Below are 20,698 nucleotides of genomic sequence, written 5' to 3'. Positions count from 1 at the left end.
CCTAACCTAACCCTAACCCTAACCCTAACCCTAACCCTAACCCTAACCCTAACCCTAACCCCTAACCCTAACCCTAACCCTAACCCTAACCCTAACCCTAACCCTAACCCTAACCCTAACCCTAACCCTAACCCTAACCCTAACCCTAACCCTAACCCTAACCCTAACCCTAACCCTAACCCTAACCCTAACCCTAACCCTAACCCTAACCCTAACCCTAACCCTAACCCTAACCCTAACCCTAACCCTAACCCTAACCCTAACCCTAACCCTAACCCTAACCCTAACCCTAACCCTAACCCTAACCCTAACCCTAACCCTAACCCTAACCCTAACCCTAACCCTAACCCTAACCCTAACCCTAACCCTAACCCTAACCCTAACCCTAACCCTAACCCTAACCCTAACCCTAACCCTAACCCTAACCCTAACCCTAACCCTAACCCTAACCCTAACCCTAACCCTAACCCTAACCCTAACCCTAACCCTAACCCTAACCCTAACCCTAACCCTAACCCTAACCCTAACCCTAACCCTAACCCTAACCCTAACCCTAACCCTAACCCTAACCCTAACCCTAACCCTAACCCTAACCCTAACCCTAACCCTAACCCTAACCCTAACCCTAACCCTAACCCTAACCCTAACCCTAACCCTAACCCTAACCCTAACCCTAACCCTAACCCTAACCCTAACCCTAACCCTAACCCTAACCCTAACCCTAACCCTAACCCTAACCCTAACCCTAACCCTAACCCTAACCCTAACCCTAACCCTAACCCTAACCCTAACCCTAACCCTAACCCTAACCCTAACCCTAACCCTAACCCTAACCCTAACCCTAACCCTAACCCTAACCCTAACCCTAACCCTAACCCTAACCCTAACCCTAACCCTAACCCTAACCCTAACCCTAACCCTAACCCTAACCCTAACCCTAACCCTAACCCTAACCCTAACCCTAACCCTAACCCTAACCCTAACCCTAACCCTAACCCTAACCCTAACCCTAACCCTAACCCTAACCCTAACCCTAACCCTAACCCTAACCCTAACCCTAACCCTAACCCTAACCCTAACCCTAACCCTAACCCTAACCCTAACCCTAACCCTAACCCTAACCCTAACCCTAACCCTAACCCTAACCCTAACCCTAACCCTAACCCTAACCCTAACCCTAACCCTAACCCTAACCCTAACCCTAACCCTAACCCTAACCCTAACCCTAACCCTAACCCTAACCCTAACCCTAACCCTAACCCTAACCCTAACCCTAACCCTAACCCTAACCCTAACCCTAACCCTAACCCTAACCCTAACCCTAACCCTAACCCTAACCCTAACCCTAACCCTAACCCTAACCCTAACCCTAACCCTAACCCTAACCCTAACCCTAACCCTAACCCTAACCCTAACCCTAACCCTAACCCTAACCCTAACCCTAACCCTAACCCTAACCCTAACCCTAACCCTAACCCTAACCCTAACCCTAACCCTAACCCTAACCCTAACCCTAACCCTAACCCTAACCCTAACCCTAACCCTAACCCTAACCCTAACCCTAACCCTAACCCTAACCCTAACCCTAACCCTAACCCTAACCCTAACCCTAACCCTAACCCTAACCCTAACCCTAACCCTAACCCTAACCCTAACCCTAACCCTAACCCTAACCCTAACCCTAACCCTAACCCTAACCCTAACCCTAACCCTAACCCTAACCCTAACCCTAACCCTAACCCTAACCCTAACCCTAACCCTAACCCTAACCCTAACCCTAACCCTAACCCTAACCCTAACCCTAAACCCTAACCCTAACCCTAACCCTAACTCTAACCCCTAACCCTAACCCTAAACCCTAACCCTAACCCTAACCCTAACCCTTGCAGCCAGGGTTGCCTTCTCCCATGGCTATTCCGCACAATGCCCACCTCATAATTATAGATCTCAAAGACTGTTTTTACACTATCCCTCTTGCTCCTCAGGATTGTCCTCGTTTTGCCTTCAGTGTACCCTCTACTAACTTTGCTCAGCCGATGGCTCGATATCGCTGGAAAGTACTGCCACAAGGCATGGCTAATAGCCCAACAGTTTGTCACAAATTCGTTGCTGCTGCTCTTTGTACCACACGAACTTCTTTCCCTGATGTATATATATTGCAATATATGGATGATATTCTTCTTGCCCACAGCAATGAGACCAGGTTTCTTGCTGCGTACGGCTCCCTTGAAATCTCCCTCACTAACGCTGGACTTTGTATTGCCAAGGAAAAGGTACAAACCTTTCCCCCCTTTTCTTATCTAGGATTTCACCTAGAGCGTACCGGTTTCTATACCCAACCCGTTAAGCTGTCTCGTGACAATTTAGTTACTCTTAATAATTTTCAAAAGCTTCTTGGCGACATCAATTGGCTCCATCCTCAGCTGCGCTTAACAACAGGACAACTACAGCCCTTATTTAACATTCTTAAAGGCGATCCTCATCCTTCCTCCCCTAGGACCTTGACACCAGAAGGGGAACGGGCACTCCAGCTGGTAGAAGCTGCTATTTCCCAACAGCAATCTGGGTATTGTGATTATCAGAAACCCTGGGGACTATATGTCTTGCCGTCCTCTCACTCTCCTACTGGAGTTCTTTTTCAGGAAACCCCCCTGCGCTGGATTCATCTTCCACCATCTCCTTCTCGTGTTTTGACACCCTACCATGTCCTTATTTCCAAAATTATTGCCAAAGGCCGAACGGAATCTACCCTATATCTCGGGCAAGAGCCTTCCTTTATTTGTGTTCCTTTTTCTTGTGAAAAACAGTCCTGGCTCTTTCAATTCTCTGACGACTGGGGATTAGCGCTCGCCAATTATCCTGGACAAATCATTCAACATTATCCCCCTAACAGATTGCTGCAATTTGCATACACTCATTCCTTTTTGTTTCCTAAGGTTGTTCGCCAGAAGCCCCTTCCTGATGGAATTACTTTCTTTACAGATGGCTCTTCAAATGGCGTTGCTGGACTTGTTATTGCTGGGATTCCATATTCCTGTCAAACTTCCTATCAATCGGCACAGGAAGTTGAACTCTTTGCCGTTCTCCGTGCTTTGCAGCAAGTTCCTCACAGCCTTAATCTTTATTCTGACAGCCATTATGTAGTTCACGCTCTCACGGTCCTTGAGACAGTGCCTTTTATAGGCGCCGTTAAATCTTCCATCTATACTCTATTCTCCCTCATTCAGCAACTTCTTCAAACCCAAACGTCGCCATGCTTCTTTGGTCACATTCGAGCGCACACTAACCTGCCGAGACCATTAGCTTCTGGTAACGCTCTCGCAGATCAAGCCACACACAGCATTTATTCTCTTACCCCCATTTCCGCTGCACAAGCCTCTCATGCCCTTCATCATCAAAATAGCCATTCTTTACGTCTACAATTTGATATCAGCCGAGAGGCTGCCCGGCAAATAGTTAAAGCTTGCCCTACCTGTCTGCAATTCTTTGTGGTTCCTTCCTATGGTGTTAATCCCCGTGGGCTATTGCCCAACGCACTGTGGCAAATGGATGTCACACACATTCCCTCTTTTGAAAAACTCAAATATGTGCATGTGACTGTTGACACTTTTTCTGGCTTCCTTTTAGCCTCCCTTCAATCCGGGGAAGCTAGCCGTCATTGCATTCAGCATTGCTTGCGTTGTTTTGCTACCATGGGGATGCCCCGCTGTTTAAAAACTGATAACGGTCCTGGATATACTGGTAAGGCTTTCCAGACTTTCTGCAGTCGTTTTGGCATCGCCCACAAAACCGGTATCCCTTACAACCCTCAGGGGCAAGGTATTGTTGAACGTGCCCATCAAACGTTAAAACATCAACTTAATAAATTGAAAAGGGGGACAGTGTACGGAGACACCCCTACTAACCTTCTTTATCACGCCCTATTCGTTCTGAACTTTTTGACTCTGGACCGCGATGGACGCTCTGCAGCTCAGCGATTTTGGCATCATGATGCGACAAAGGCGCGTCCTCTGGTAAAATGGAAGGATCCATTGGATGGCAAATGGTACGGCCCCGATCCTGTATTAATCTGGGGAAGGGGTCATGTTTGTGTTTTTCCGCAGGATGCCGAAACACCGCGCTGGCTCCCGGAAAGGCTGGTACGCACGGCGGAGGCGATCCCTGACCGCCCAGATGCAGCGCTTGACCCTGAGGGAAGCTGCCCCGTTGCCGACCAGTCAGCAGCTGAGAACACTGCTGCATGAGGCTCGCATAAACGCCGCTGAATCATCCTCGTCCTCTCCAACTGCAATTCTTATATCTTTGCTGCTCCTTTTAAATCAGATAGGCTTTGTCACCGCGGATAAATCTTCTGCTAGCCCAGTATTTGGGCAAGGGGCTTATCTCCTTGCTCTGATTGTATCTAGCTCGCCTTTTTCTTCTGAGGGAAACGTCTTCCTGTCATGGGCTCATTCTTATGCTGACTTTCACAACAGCTCCGCCTGCTGGGTTTGCACTGCTATGCCTTTGTCTGTAGTCGATGGGTTTCCTTGGTGGGTATCCCCTATACAACAAATGCATTTTCCTGCAGTCTGTGACTTTTTAATCCAGTATAAGCAATCTCACAGAAGTCTCATCAATCTAAATGTCTCTGCCCTTCCTGAGTGTAACGACATGGGTAATCAGAAGGCAAGCTCCTCGCTACAGTTCAACGTTAATGTGAGTTATAAGGCTGTTGAAGATGCATACCGCACTTATTCTAATACCAGCAAAAATAAGACTTGTTCCAGTCGGGTTTTTGGAGATTATTATCAGATTTGGGATGAGTACTTTTGGATGACCCCGGAGAAAGGACAGTTGCTGAGACAAGCGGACATTTGCTGGGAGCAACGAGAACATCAACCTCATTTTGGGGGGAAAGACTTTGGCAAACATTTGTTAAAGCATGTGGGCATTACCCCTACTTCTATGTGTACTCGGGTGACTGATGTAACCTTTAATCGTGATGCTCACACCCTCTGGCCGGGATCCGATTGGGAAACAGTCCCGGTATAAGATGGGTGGCTCCTAACGGGACAAGATGGATTTGTGGCTCTAATGTTTGGCCCTGGCTTCCCCTTGGTTGGGTGGGACGCTGTAGCCTTGGATTTGTGTTTGCTCCTGGCTGAATCACTCGCTCTACTATGAAAAACCCCGCTAATCTTCCCCTTTTGAAAGCTCGTTGGTCTCGATCGGTTTTTCACTGGTATGATTATTTAACTGCTGTTTTTGTTCCTTCCCTTGGCAATGCTGATATCATGGCACATGTAGATGCCCTAACAAATTTCACGCAGCAAGCCCTCCTAGATGCAAAAAGGGCTATAGAGGCTTTAAATGAAGAGCAAAAGCAAATGCGGAAAGCTGTTTTACAAAACCGAATGGCTCTAGATATTCTTACAGCTGCTCAGGGAGGGACCTGTGCTGTTATAAAAGTAGAATGCTGTGTTTATATTCCTGATTTGTCTTCCAACGTTTCCGATGCTGTTAATGATATGAAGGAACAAGTAGAGGCTATGCAAGACTCCTCTGTGCCATTCTGGGAACAAGTCAAATCATGGTTTCATACAGACTGGTGGAAATCTTTGCTTTTGATTCTGCTTGTGGTTATATGTGTGCTCTGTTGTGGTCCTTGTATTGTACAATGCTTATCCAATTTTATCACTCGCCAGCTCATGGCGTTCACCCGTATTAAAAGGAATGGTTAACTCTTGTCTTACTGCCGCCCTACTTCCTGACGCCTCCCTTTAACTGCCCTCACTTAATAGATCTTTATCCAACATTAAAGAAATAAAAAGGGGGAGCTGTGGGGAGCGGTGCGCCTCGGGTGCCTGCCCTGGGAGCAATCCTTGTTTCAAGGAGCCTGTAAAGGCAGTTGCCCCCTGTCCCACCACCCCTTTGGCCATGTTGGATAAACATCAACCCCGGGCTAAGGCGGATGGAGGCAAGTGGGAAGGGCATGTAGTTTAAGTTTAAAAGACAAACAAGTTTGTTATTACCTTGCCTCTGACGTCGTGAGAGGAAGAGATCATTGTGTAAAAGAACAATTCTTTCTGTAACCCTAGGGATATACATTCCTGATGTACTGACTAAAATTTTGTTTGTCCTTGCATATATAAGGGGCACTCTACATAATAAAGGATTGCTGTTATACACTGCAATCCTCTCGACTCCATCTTTTCTCTACTTTTTTCTAAGCCAGCAGGAGCCGATTCGTGCCAAACGTTGAATCGTCCGTGCAGGCACGGGCACATATGGGCAACTGCTGCCACTTCAAAATCTGCCAAAGCAGCCATTCATGGCCTCCTTGCTGCATTGTCGGTAATGGGACTCCCTCTTGCGCTCAAAACAGACAATGGCCCGGCTTTTACTTCGGCCACATTCTCCTCATTCTTAAATGATTGGGACATTCGCCATATCCATGGCATCCCTTACAATTCACAGAGACAAGCTATCATAAAACGAGCGCATCGCACTCTCAAGCTCACAACTACAAAATTAAAAGGGGGGACATTAGGCATGAAGTACGGTATTAAGAATTATTTACTTTTGATCTTATTTACTATTAATTTTTTAAATAAAAATGACGATCATGTAACGAGAGGACAACATCATTTTGAACAATCTAAAACTCTCCCTTCATCCGCACTGAATATTACTGTATGGGTGAAGCGTTTAGATAACTGGCAGCCAGGGGTATTAAAACTCCTAGGCAAAGGATTTGGTCTTGTCATTACAGATGGAGGAGAAGAAACTTGGGTTCCGCAGCGGAATATACTGCCGATCCGACCAATCCCTCGGGAACGCCAAAGTGGGTGACAAGCATCACCAAGCGGATGGCTACGGTCTCGCTGGAAAATCGCCAGCAGGGGGCCAAACGACACCGGGGAAGCCCAGTTACCCGACCTGGGCTCAGATAAAGAATCTGATGCGGAAAGCCGAGGATGTCCTCAAAGAAACGGGAACCCCCAAGACACTGGATAAGCTCCTCCTGAGTATGTTGGCCGTGTTGTCCTGTGCCTCCATGGTAAGTGCGAATTACACACACTGGGCACACGTCCCGACCCCTCCACTGCTGCAGTTCGCTGAATGGGATGAGGCAAGTCCCCTTGTCTTTACCGACGACAGTGAACACTTCCCCCTGCCTTGGTCTAAGCGCAGGCCAAGCCACCCACAAGAAGAGGCAAAGAGGATAAATATATCCTTGGGGTATCGAGTTCTGCCTACGTGCTTTGCGAAGGGGCCACTGTGCATGACTATATACCCTCAGTGGTTGGGGGTATTCTTACTCCAATGAAACTGGTTTTCGTTTGGGATTTTTTGCCACTGCATATTTTCTGCTAAACAACATCAAGAAATACCATCATGGACAAATTGGCAACAAAACCAGCTCCTTATTTCTTCCTGATGAGCCACCATGTGAAGTGGTATCCTAGAGAAAGAAGCATCAAGGACCACCGTTGCTATGGACAGACTGACTGCAGGGGAATTTTTGGGAAAATATCAATTCATTCGAACATTACCTTTGTTGACTGGGGGCCTCATGGTATGTTTGTTAATTGTCCAGACTGGGAAAATACGGAATGTGATCTTACTGAGAGGTTCAATTCAAACGTTCTGTAACGGGTTTCTGGCATCAATGAGACGATGTTTTAATCTGGTATAATGGTGGCCTCTCTCCCCCTCGGCCTCATGTAGTAACCCCTCATTTAGGACCAGAACATTGGCACATCTGGAAAATACCTGCTTCTCTACATCCCTTTGCCACCTCCATAGGCCATGCTCGCGTTTTGGGGGAACAAAATTATACTATAGAATATAATTCTATGGGCTGTGTACAAGCTTGTGTGCACCCTCCCTTTTTGTTTGCTATGGGAAAATTTATTCATGATGGAAAACTAATCAACGGTACTAATTGTCAGCTTTATACTTGTTTGAATCATACTATTGTTTTCAACCAGAGTACTGATGGGCTTTTCCTCATGAAACAGCGACCGGACTTATGGATACCTGTTTCTCTGGCTGAGCCCTGGACTGATTCCATGTTTCAGTCCTTTTTGGTAAAATGATTGTCTAAGCATTACAAAAGATTTGTAGGGTGGATTATAGCAGGGATTATTAGTCTAATTGGTGTAATCTCCTAGGGACTATCTCTGGCATGGCTTTGTATAACTCCATACAAAATCATGAATTCATTACTACCTGGCACAAAGATTCTCAGGAGCTATGGTCCCAACAGGCTAAAATAAATCAACAGATTCAGGCATGCCTAGATGAGTTCCAGGACGCATTACTGTATGTAGGGGATCAGATAACGAGAATACAATCACAATTGAAGTTAAAATGTTATTGGAACTTTACTAACTTTTGTGTTACTAATTTACCTTATAATCACACTAAATATCCTTGGGAAGTTATTAAGGCCCATTTACAAATGATTCATAATAGCTCTAACATAGCTTTAGACATAGACAGGCTTAAGGAACAAATAGCCGTTATTATGCTCAATTGCCCCCCGAGATGTACAGTTCGGCCTTCTATGACGCTTTGTCTAACGCCTTCTCTTCTTTTGATCCTCATAAGTGGATTTCTTCTCTGCATTGGCCGCTCTATGTATTGATTGCTGTTGTTATTATTTTTGGGCTTCTAGGATTCTGATGCCTCTGGACCAGGCCCTCCTACGCCTACACCACAGGAGTAAAAACAATCGCAGCCGTCTTGGCATTAAAAAAGAAAGGGAGGAGATGTTGAGAAACTGAGGAAGAGGTGCCTGAGGAGAAGGTCCTTACCAGAGGCCTTGGCGGAGGACCGGCCTCGCTCGGCACATCTCCAATGTTCTCACAAACATCTTGCCCTTTGAAGCTGTTTCATTCAGCCCTTAACAACCCTTGGCATGCAGCGCAAGAAACACTCCCTAGCCTAAGAAACACTTCCTTTGTTCTTTTTTATTTAGCTTTAGGAATACTCCCTACACACGTAGTCCTTGAGTTAATTGAAAGCCACGCCGGTAACCCTGATTGATAGCTGACCTGAAGCTTAGGAAACTAATTACACTTAGAAGTGGAGCCAGCAAGTCTGGTAAAGCGATGTAAATCTAAGTTTATCAACACTCCACAGGTGTCCTGGTTTTTGTCGTGCTGATATAGCTGTTAAAGTCTTGCTTCCTTGTTAAACTATATAAGAGCGCTTGTAAAATAAAGCAAATTGTCAGTCTCCGAGAAGGCTGTCCGTCTCCCTTTTTCAGAGGCATCTCCATCGAGCTCTACAACTAGACGGACCTTCGTCAGCAAAGTATATCTCTTCTTTTTAATGTGCTGTCTGGATTGGTCACAGCTTTTCTTCCGAGGAGGAAGCGTCTTTTAATTTCACGGCTGCGTCGCTAACTGCAGTGATTTTGGGAAAAAAAAGAAAAATCACTCTCGCTGCTTCCATTGACGCCTCACCTATTTGCCATGAAGTGATAAGACCAGATGCCATGATCTTCGTTTTTTGAATGTTGAGTTTTAAGCTAGCTTTTTCATGTTCCTCTTTCACTCTCATCAAGACACTATTTAATTCTTTTTCGCTTTCTGCTATAAGGGTGCTGTCATCTGCATATGTGAAGTTATTCAGGCAGCCTCTCCCTCTCCTGGTGCTGGGGATCCCAGTTCCAGCCTCCTGCCTGAGAATGCAGCCTTCTGACACCCAAGAACTCCCAGCAGTGCACTGTGGGCCCTGAAGGGACTCGTCTGGACGGGCTGTTTGTGAGATGCTGTAGAGGAGTGAGACTCAGGCCCTGTCTTCTTTTTTTTTTTTTATCTCAAAATCCTTAATTTATTTATTTATTTATTTTTAAACATTAACATAGTTGTTTAATTATTGTCTTTTACAAGCCTAAAACATCTTGGGAAAGAGTAGAAGAAAGCAAATGTATCAGATCAGCCCTAAGTTCATACCTACATTTCAGATCTTTAGTGCCCTGATTCTCTCTCACCTTACAAACCTGCTTTCAATCATTTGTATGTGATAGTGTGAGTCTTACACAGTATCTTACATTTATTATTGTTTTACACAATTTAAACCTGAAATTTAATTGGAATACAAAGATTTATTTCCTTTTTATTTTATTTTTTTATTTTTTTTCCAATTTTATTTATTTTTTTCAAGTTGAACAGACTAAATTTCTTTAAACAAACTTACTTATACTCCAGAGTCCTTTAAAAACTTAATAGCATTTATACATTGAAGGTATTTGATTTTCTTGTAACTAGCACTTCAAATGCAACAAGCATTTGAAGCAACAAGCATTTGACCCAACAAGTAAAACTTTCTACAGTTCATAACTTTTATAAATAAAATAAATTAAATGTACAGTGAATAAGTTCTCTGAAATATTTCAATATTTCTGCAGGTTTAGTAACATTGTAAAATACATTTCAACTAAAATTCACAAATCTAAAAACCTGTTAGGCATTTTTAGGCGTTTTAAGATGGAAATGAAGACCAATGTTACATCGTAATATGCCAATTACAAATAGTACTTCAAATAGCAAATACTACAGTTTGTCCCAAACTTTAAAAACTATTCATGAACTCAACACTGAACTATTGATGGCTATGAGAATTGTTTCCTAGCCTTTTTGAAAATTTCAACCCATTTACATTTAAGGTAATTATTGATAAGTACGATCCCGTAGCCATTTTCTTTATTGCTTTGGGTTCAAGTTTATACACTCTTTCTGTGTATCCTGTCTATAGAAGATCCTTTAGCATTTGTTGGAGAGCTGGTATGGTGATGCTGAATTCCCTCAGCTTCTGCTTGTCTGTAAAGCTTTTGATTTCTCCTTCATATTTGAATGAGATCCTTGCTGGGTATAGTAATCTGGGCTGTAGGGTATTTTCTTTCATCACTTTAAGTATGTCTTGCCACTCCCTTCTGGCCTGAAGAGTTTCTGTTGAAAGATCAGCTGTTTTCCTTATGGGAATCCCCTTATGTGTTATTTGCTGCTTTTCCCTTGCTGCTTTCAATATTTGTTCTTTGTGTTTGATCTTTGTTAATTTGATTAATATGTGTCTTGGAGTATTTCACCTTGGGTTTATCCTGTTGGGGACTCTCTGGGTTTCTTGGACTTGGGTGATTATTTCTTTCCCCATTTTAGGGAAGTTTTCAACTATTATCTCCTCAAGTATTCTCTCATGGTCTTTCTTTTTGTCTTCTTCTTCTGGGACTCCTATGATTCGAATGTTGGAGCGTTTCACATTGTCCCAGAGGTCTCTAATATTGTCCTCATTTCTTTTAATTCGTTTTTCTTTTTTCCTCTCTGTTTCATTTATTTCTACAATTCTATCTTCTAGTTCGCTTATCCTGTCTTCTGCCTCTGTTATTCTACTGTTTGTTCCCTCCAGAGTGTTTCTGATCTCATCTATTGCATTATTCATTGTATATTGACTCTTTTTTATTTCTTCTAAGTCCTTATTAAATCTTTCTTCCATCTTCTCAATCCTTTTCTCCAGGTTATTTATCTGTAACTCCATTTTGCTTTCAAGATTTTGAATCATTTTCACCATCAAAATTTGAAATTCTTTATCAGGTAAATTCCCTATATCTTCTTCTTTTGTTTGTGTTGGTGGGCAATTATCTTGTTCCTTTACTTGCTGGGTATTTCTCTGCCTCTTCATCTTGCTTATATTGCTTTGCTTGGGGTGGACTTTCCCTCTTCTTGCAGTTTGTGGAGTTCTCTTTATTATGTAATTTCTTCGCTGTGTGTGGGGTTGGATGGGTGACTTGTCTGGGTTCCCTGGTTAGGGAAGCATGTGTCGGTGTTCTGGTGGGTGGAGCTGGATTTCTTCTCTCTCCTTTAGAAGACAATGGGCTGCTTTTCTGGGAGCCTGATGTCCTCTGCCAGTATTCAGAAGTTGTTTTGTGGACTTTACTCCGCGTTCAAATGTTCTTTTGATGAATTTGTGGGGGAGAAAGTGGTTTTGCCGTCTTATCCCTCCGCCATCTTGTTCCTTCCTCCCCAGAACACTGGATTCTTATATTCCACTTGGTCGTGGAGTATCTCTTCCCAGCTGCTCCAGCAAGGCGCAGCCGCTGTACCTTACCTTGGACGAGGGGTATCTCCTCAAGGCCGCACCTCCTGCTTTGAATGTAGATCAGCTCCTCTCGGCCCTCTGGTGCCCAAGCAGCCACCGCCTCCTGAACGTGGTACAGCTCCTCTAGGCCACCGCCCTAACCCTGGGCGCGGGGTAGCTCATCTCAGCCACGATTCTGCACGTGGTCGGTTGCACCGGAGCCGGGCATCTCACGCGTCTGCGCCTGCGCTGCCGGAGCCAGGGGTCTCTAGGCCCTGTCTTCTTTGCTCAGGCACATTCCAATCCTTTATTGCACAGTCCAGGAGGCTAGCTGGCGCTAAGGGTCCGCTTGCCCCCAGGATCCAAAGGAGGGCATGGGAATGTGCTGCCTCCTTTTGGACATTTCCTGTAACTACAACATGACCACAGGCACCTCAGTTCAATCCTCAAGGCCTGGGCTTCTGAACCAGTTGCCCCCAGGGAATGGCAGTGGCTGTTCAGGAAGCCAACTTCCTAAGGAAAATTGTCCTCCACCCTTAAAGGAGAAGAAAGAAAAAACCAGAAAAGCACAGACGCACCCAACCTCCCCCACCAAACAAGGCGCTCAGCATCCCTGATTATTGCAGGAATGCCAATTGAAAGGACAATGGGAAGTCACATTGCAATAACTCACAAATGACAACATGGCAAGGCTATAGGCAATCAACGTGGAAGAGAGTCTGGAGGAAGAAGAATTGCCCTAGGCTGTGGGTGGGAACACCCATTGACAGTAGCCACTAGAATGGAGATGGACAGTCTCTGAATGCCTGAAAGAAACACTCTCAAGTCAGGCCTTATGTCCTTCCCGCACCTTGGCCTGTTTCCTGAGAGCTCCATTGATCAAAAGGCACATGCACCCCAACAAACCTCGAGCACTTCTTCCTCAGGAGCCTAGACGCGCACCCCGCAAAATCCCCAGTGAGAGACTGAAGCTTAAACAAAACGTTGTACATAGATCCAGTAAACGGTTTCTCACTCAGAAAGAGTAACACAGAAAGTAGGGAACTCTAACCCTTGGAGACACGGATGGATGGTCCATGAAGGGTAGGAGGCCAAGAGTAGTCAGTCAGGCAAAGGAAGATCCAAGTATATGAGGTCTAGTCTAGGCCAAGTGAGGACAGACATAGAAGGCAATAAATTGACATCCCAGAAAGAGATGCTGAGAGTTCAAAGAAAGGGTTTCAGAAAGAAAGAAAGAGCACGGCCTGGAACAAATTAGTGGGTAAGTACCCAAACGAAAGCAGATCTATCCCTGTAATGAATCACCCACGTGGACTGTACCCTTTCCTCCTCCCTTCCACCCACACAGACGTACAACTCTGTAGCTCTAAGAGACGATCCAGACCAGTTACCTGTTATCTTCCTGGTTTCCATTGGCAAAAAAAAAAAAAGGGTATCTGAGGTTGAAAAGGCATGAAGACCTGATGCTCATCACTCTGCTAGAACTCTTAAGGCAAATAGTCCCCTGAACACCATAGAGAAACCCCATGAAGTGAAGTGAAGTGAAAGTCGCTCAGTCGTGCCCGACTCTTTGCGACCCCTTGGACTGTATAGTCCATGGAATTCTCCAGGCCAGAATACTGGAGTGGGCAGCCTTTCCCTTCTCCAGGGTATCTTCCCAACCCAGGGATCGAACCCAGGTCTCCCGCATTGCAGGCGGATTCTTTAGCAGCTGAGCCACCAGGGAAGACAAGATGACTTCATATCGAATCAGTACAGTGACAATCATCGCAGCAGGTCAACTGGATTATGCTGCGGGTAGTATTGGCAAGATGTTAAAGAAAAGGGAAGGAAAGCAGTGCCTACTGTATGATGTCTGACCTCCCTAGCATGGGACGCTATTCCATCCCTGGAGGCCAAGCAGGCTTGAGTCCCACTGCTGAACTGGGGTGAAGTGGAAACAGTCTGGCAGGGTGCCCTTCACTGAACAATTTTTAAAGGTTTAGTGTGTGCTATGTTGGGCTGGGACAAGATTGCATTGTGGGATCAAGGCCGCTAGGAATTTCAAGGCAAAATTAAGCCAGTCTTCACCTCTGCTGGTCCTGGGGATCTCAGTTCAAGCCTCCTTCCTGACAATGCTGCCTCCTGGCATATAAGCACCCTCAGCAGTGTACTGTGGACCCTGAAAAGATTCGTCTGGATTGGGTGTTTGTGTGATGCTTTATGGGGAAATAGTAGTGAGACTCAAGCCCTTTTGTGTTTGTTCAGGTAGAATCCAGACAGGTAGTCCAGGTAGAACCCACAAACACAGAAAACTAATCAAACTGGTCACACGGACCACAGCCTTGTCTAACTCAATGAAACTGAGCCATGCTGTGTAGGGCCACCTAAGACGGACGGGTCATGATGGAGAGTTCTGACAAAACGTGGTCCACTGGAGAAGGGAATGGCAAACCACTTTAGTATTCTTGCCTTGATAATCCCATGAACAGTATGAAAAGGCAAAAATATATGACACTGAAAGATAAACTCCCCAGGTCGGTAGGTGCCCCATATGCTACTGGAGATCAGTGGAGAAATAACTCCAGGAAGAATGAAGAGACAGAGCCAAAGTGAAAACAATGCCCAGTTGTGGATGTGATTGGTGATGGAAGCAAGGTCCATTGCTGTAAAGAGCAATATTGCAGAGGAACCTGGAATGTTAGGTCCATGAATCAAGGTAAATTAGAAGTGGTCAAACAGGGGATGGCAAGGGTGAACATTGACATTTTAGCAATCAGTGAACTAAAATGGACTGGAATGGGTGAATTTAACTCAGATGACCATTATATCTACTACTGTGGGCAAGAATCCCTTAGAAGAAATGGAGTAGCCATCATAGTCAATAAGAGTCCAAACTGCAGTGCTTGGGTGCAACCTCAAAAATGACAGAATGATTTCTGTTCATTACCAAGGAGAGCCATTCAATATCACAGTGATCCAAGTCTATGCCTCGACCAATAATACTGAAGAAGCTGAAAGATTCTATGAAGACCTATAAGATGTTCTAGAACAAACACACACAAAAAGATGTCCTTTTCATTATAGGGGCTGGAATGCTAAAGTAGGAAGTCAAGAAACACCTGAAGTAACAGGCAAAGAAGGGATAATAAAGAGTTTAGGATTAACTATACACACTAATATTTAACAAATAAATAATCAAATAGGACCTAGTGAATATAACAGGGAAATCTACTGAACAGACTGTAATAATCTATATGAGGAAAAAAAATGGAGAAAGAATAGATACGCTTCTATGTAAAATCAAATTGAGTTCTGATACCGCTGAAACTAACAAAACAATAGAAATCAACTTGAGTCCAATAGAAAATAAAAATTAAATTACCTGAAATCCATCTAGGGAACCCCAGACAATGGCGACTCTATGGATTAGATATGTGATACGCTATGACATTAATATGACACCACCAAAGCTTTTCACTCAGCAGAAAACAGAGCAGAAACCCATTCAAAGGTGCCTCACCTCATGTGAATGTCCCAAGATGAAAAGAAGAAAAAGGACCACAGGTTAATTAGGGCAACACCCTCAACTCAGATGCTGAGAATCTCCGAGGGGCAAGACACACTGAGGTGAAAAGCAGACACAGGGAGTCCGGGTACAGGATCCGGACCACGTGGGTGTGGTGAGACCCACACAACCCCAGACCCTGCATCTGAGGTCGCATGACTCTTGGTTAGGACACAAGGTCTCTGATGGCTGGGCCCCTAAGGCGGAAACAAGTGGGTTCCTGGAACCTCCTGGGATGGTAGAAAGAAGCGTAGGGTGGGTCTCCTCTCCCCACACTTGTCCCAGAGAAGTCCTCCTCTTCTGCCCTTTGGTTCTGTCTGATACTGTTTTTACAGCCGTCACAATAATGTTGAACACACTACCTTGGTTCCAGCAGGCTCCATCCTTTGTTTTCCCGCTGAGCTGTTGAGAAAACACACCAGGCACGGGGCTGGAAGCTGAGGGGCAGGTCTGGTCTCTGCTGAGCAGGGACGGCCGACCGGAAGGCGATCACACAGCAACCTCACCTGCTGCCCGTTGGTTTTTTGCCTGATCCCTGCACCCCGGAATCAATTTACCAGGTGAAGCTGCCTCCCTACTCAAACCGAATGAGCTGAAAACTGGAATAATTACCAGGTAGCCCACCTGAGGCGTCTCCATGAGCCCCAGGGCAGGTGAGCCTGGCAGGAGGAAAGACTAGGAGCCCTACTGCAGCACTGACCCCTGGGAGGGCCATGGAACCCTACTCAGAGGAGGGCACGTTACCCAGAGAAGCCCACCTCAGCTCCAGACCCCAGACATCTGAGCACTGACATTCAGGCACGGAGTTTTCCAGGACAGAGGACAGGCCCAGGCTGCACCCAGGTCTCCACATCCTGGTGCACACAGGACGTGGTCAGGTGGAAATATTCTCATCATAGAAAGCACACAATCTTGTCTAAACATAATCAGTGCAGACAGGATTGAAAAGTCAAAGTGTTCATCGTTCAGTCACGTCTGACTGTTTGTGACCCCATGGACTGCAGCCCTCCAGGCTCCTCTGTCCATGGGGTTCTCCAGGTAAGAATACTGGAGTCAGTTGCCATTCCCTTCTCCAGGGGATCTTCCCAATCCAGAGATTGAACCCAGGTCTCCTGCACTGCATGTGGATTCTTTACCATCTGAGCCACCAGGGAAGCCCCTAGACAAGACAGAGAGGTCTAAATCTACTATGTAGACAGAACTTGGTCAGGTTTCAGTTCAGTTCAGTCGCTCAGTCGTGTCCGACTCTTTGCGACCCCATGAATCACAACACGCCAGGCCTCCCTGTCCATCACCAACTTCCGGAGTTCACTGAAATTCATGTCCATCGAGTCGGTGATGCCATCCAGCCATCTCATTCTCTGTCGTCCCCGTCTCCTCCCACCCCCAATCCCTCCCAGCATCAGACTCTTTTCCAGTGAGTCAACTCTTCGTATGAGGTGGCCAAAGTATTGGAGTTTCAGCTTCAGCATCAGTCAGGTTTAAACTAGCATAAAGTTGCTCTCCCTGGAGGCACAGGTCACACCCAGGCAGGGTCTCTCATCGTTGGACAGGGGGCTCACCCTCATGTAGGAGCTGGCACGTGTCTCTTAAAGAAATCATCATCACTGGGCTCCACATGTTGCCCATATCAGGAAACTGAAAGAATCTTTGTAATTAAACAGTTCAATCGCCAGAACAAATCTGTTACGAGTATCTTTTGGCAAGCGGTGGCCAGGATCCAGGGGCGATCCAGGGATTCCTTAGAGTTGAGCCCAGGGTCCTGTACAGACAGACAGGAAGTGCCCTGATTCCATCATCCAAGGCTTCCAGCAGGAGGCAGCCACACTGGAAGCCTTCTAGAAAAGGATATTTTTTATCAGAATAAAAATTGTTAAAATTTAAAGCATACTAGTTATTATTTGCCAACCTAAAATATTCTTAAAAGCCTGGCCCCCCGATCTTTGCAGTTCCCACTAGTTCCTTTGTGTTCAGATTGTCAGGGTAGAAACAATCCATCATTTCAAATTAGTTTCTTCTAATTCTGTTATTTGCTATTATATGAAGGAAAGGTCACACTTGAAAAATATATAGGAAAATTCTTGCAAAAAAATTGAGTCAAGGAGCCCATAAGCTGCACGAACTCTGCCTTCTAACAGTTTCAATTTCAAAGACTGAGGGCAGAAGGAGAAGGCGACAACAGAGATGAGCTGGATGGACGGCATCACCGACTCAATGGACATGAGTTTGAGCAAGCTCCAGGAGATGGTGAAGGACAGGGAAGCCCAGAGTGCTGCAATCGATGGGGTCACAAAGAGTTGGACACGACTGAGTGACTGAACAACATCAAGCTTCAATTTTCTGCCTGGAGGAACCTGATAAAATGGGCACCCTGATTTTTTCACTTCTCTGTTCAAACTCTGTTTCAAACTCTGCTAAAATGAAATTGATATTCATATCAACATGTAAGAGTTTCTGAGTTTTGAGATGTCACAACAAGGTAAGAGGTTCTGGTGAAAATAGAACACTGCTGGTAGGCAAAACATTCTTAAAATAAAGCTTTGTTTCAAACTGGATTTAAATACAACACTACATGGTTACGTGAAGCATGAACTAAGAGTCTGAATACAGCAGGCGACGTGTGAAAGCAAGTCTGAGATCCCACCCGTGAGAATGAAAGCTACCGGCTCTGCGGCGGTCGTGTGCGGATGCGACAGTAGGGCCAGGAAGGAGGCGGAGCACCAAAGAACCGATGCTTGTGAGCTGTGCTGCTGGAGAAGACTCTTGAGAGTCCCTTGTACCTCAAGGAGATCCAACCAGTCCATTCTAAAGGAGATCAATCCTGGGTGTTCATTGGAAGGACTGATGCTAAAGCTGAAACTCCAATACTTTGGCCACCTCATGCGACGAGTTGACTCACTGGAAAAGACTCTGATGCTGGGAAAGGTTGGGGGCGGGAGAAGGGGACGACGGAGAATGAGATGGCTGGATGGCATCACCGACTCTGTGGACATGAGTTTGAGTGAACTCCGGGAGTTGGTGATGGACAGGGAGGCCTGGCGTGCTGTGATTCATGGGGTCGCAAAGAGTCGGACACGACTGAGCGACTGAACTGAACTGAACTGAACTGAACTGACTTCCCTTGTAGACTTGGTTTATCACCACCAGATTAAAACTAGTTACGTGAATCGTGGTTAGATTTGTTCTCTTTATTTTGAAATTGTTTATGTTTCTCTCTCCTAGTATGAACTGATAAATGTCACTATCTGTATCACTTAATTTGTCTATAAGGTTGTCTCTTGCATTTTCCACTGTGTAGCCATCTTCCACGTATATAGATATTTATATGTCTATGTATATAGCGGAGAAGGCAATGGCAAGCCACTCCAGTACTCTTGCCTGGAAAATCCCATGGATGGAGGAGCCTGGTAGGCTGCAGTCTGTGGGGTCGCTAAGGGTCAGACGCAACTGACTGACCTCACTTTCACTTTTCACTTTCACACATTGGAGAAGGAAATGGCAACCCACTCCAGTGTTCTTGCCTGGAGAATCCCAGGGACGGGGGAGCCTGGTGGGCTTCCGTCTATGGGGTCACACAGAGTCGGACACGACTGAAGTGACTTAGCAGCATGTATATAGATATTTATGTCTCTATATATCGAAGTATTTATATATCTGTGCATACAGACATTTATATATCTATGTACCTAGACATTTATAATTATGTACACTTATGTATACACAAATAGATGTTTTACCAGTGTAACAGGGCCTGGCGAAAAGGGAACGCTTCTACAAAAAGAATCAGACATGACTTGGAGATTGAACAACAACAACAAAATAGAAAATACATCCGGTTCACCTGCCACCAACAACACATAGTTTATCAATGTTACTACAACAAAAAATAAAGATTAATTAAAAAAAATAATGCTCAGGGGGACCTCCCTGCAGTCCAGTGATTAAGATTCTGTATTTCCAAAGCAGGGGGTGAGGGTTCGATCCTTGGTCAGGGAATTAAGATCCCACAAGCTGCATGGCACGGCCAATAAATAAATAAAATTATTAAAATAAATAAATAAGAATGTTCAGGAAGAACACATAAGCTTTTGGTTGTTTTTTCAAGTACATTCCGTATTAAAATTACAGTCCTGAGTTAAAACTCAAAAGCTTTCATTTCCAAGGTAATCACAACTGGGCATGAAAAAAGCCTGCCGCCTGTGGCCATACCCTGCAATAGCAACCTTAAGAGTTTTGCTTATGAATACCTCTTGTTCGTTCAGTCCCCAAGTCGTGTCCCACACTCTGCGACCCCACGGACTGCAGCACGCCAGGCCTCCCTGTCCATCACCGTCTCCCAGAGTTTGCTCAGACTCGTGTCCATTGAGTCGGTGATGCAATCCAACCAGCTTATCCTCTGTTGTCCCCTTCTCCTCTTCCCTTCGGTTCAGTTCGGTTCAGTTGCTCAGCCGTGTCCCACTCTTCGCTTACCACACCCCAATCCACAGTGGGGCTGAGGCTGACCGCACAGCTCACCCCGCGATGAGGTTGACCCTGGCCTCACCCCATGGTGGAGCTGGAGCCGATCCCACTACTAACCCCACGGTGGGGCTGACCCGACAACTCACCCCACGGCGGTCCTGGGGCTGACCCCAAACCTCTCCTTACAGCAGGGCTGACCCGACACCTCAACCCATGGTGGGGCTGGGCTTGACCCCACACCTTACACCACAGTGGGGTTGAACCAACACCTCACCCCAAGGCGGAGCTGGGGCTGACCAACACTTCACCCCACGAAGGAGTTGGTGTCTAACACAACACTTCAGTCCACAGAGGAATTGGGGGCTGACCCCACACCTCACCGCATGGGGGAGCTGGGTCTGACCCTAGACCACAACCCATGGTGGACCTGGCCCTGACCCGACACCTCACCCCACGGTGGATTTGGGGCTAACAGAAAACCTCACCCCACAGTGGAGCTGGAGCTGACATCACAATTCACCCCACGGAGGTGCTGGGGGCGGATCCCACACCTCACCCCAAGGTGTGGCTGACCTGACACCACACCCCACGGTGGGGCTGAACCCGCACCTCACCCCATGG

The sequence above is a fragment of the Moschus berezovskii genome, chromosome 6 (genome assembly GCF_049115385.1).
Source record: "Moschus berezovskii isolate FMDL1 chromosome 6, NW_MosBer_1.0, whole genome shotgun sequence".
Lineage (NCBI taxonomy): Eukaryota > Metazoa > Chordata > Mammalia > Artiodactyla > Moschidae > Moschus > Moschus berezovskii.
This window is presented reverse-complemented; position numbering follows the sequence as displayed.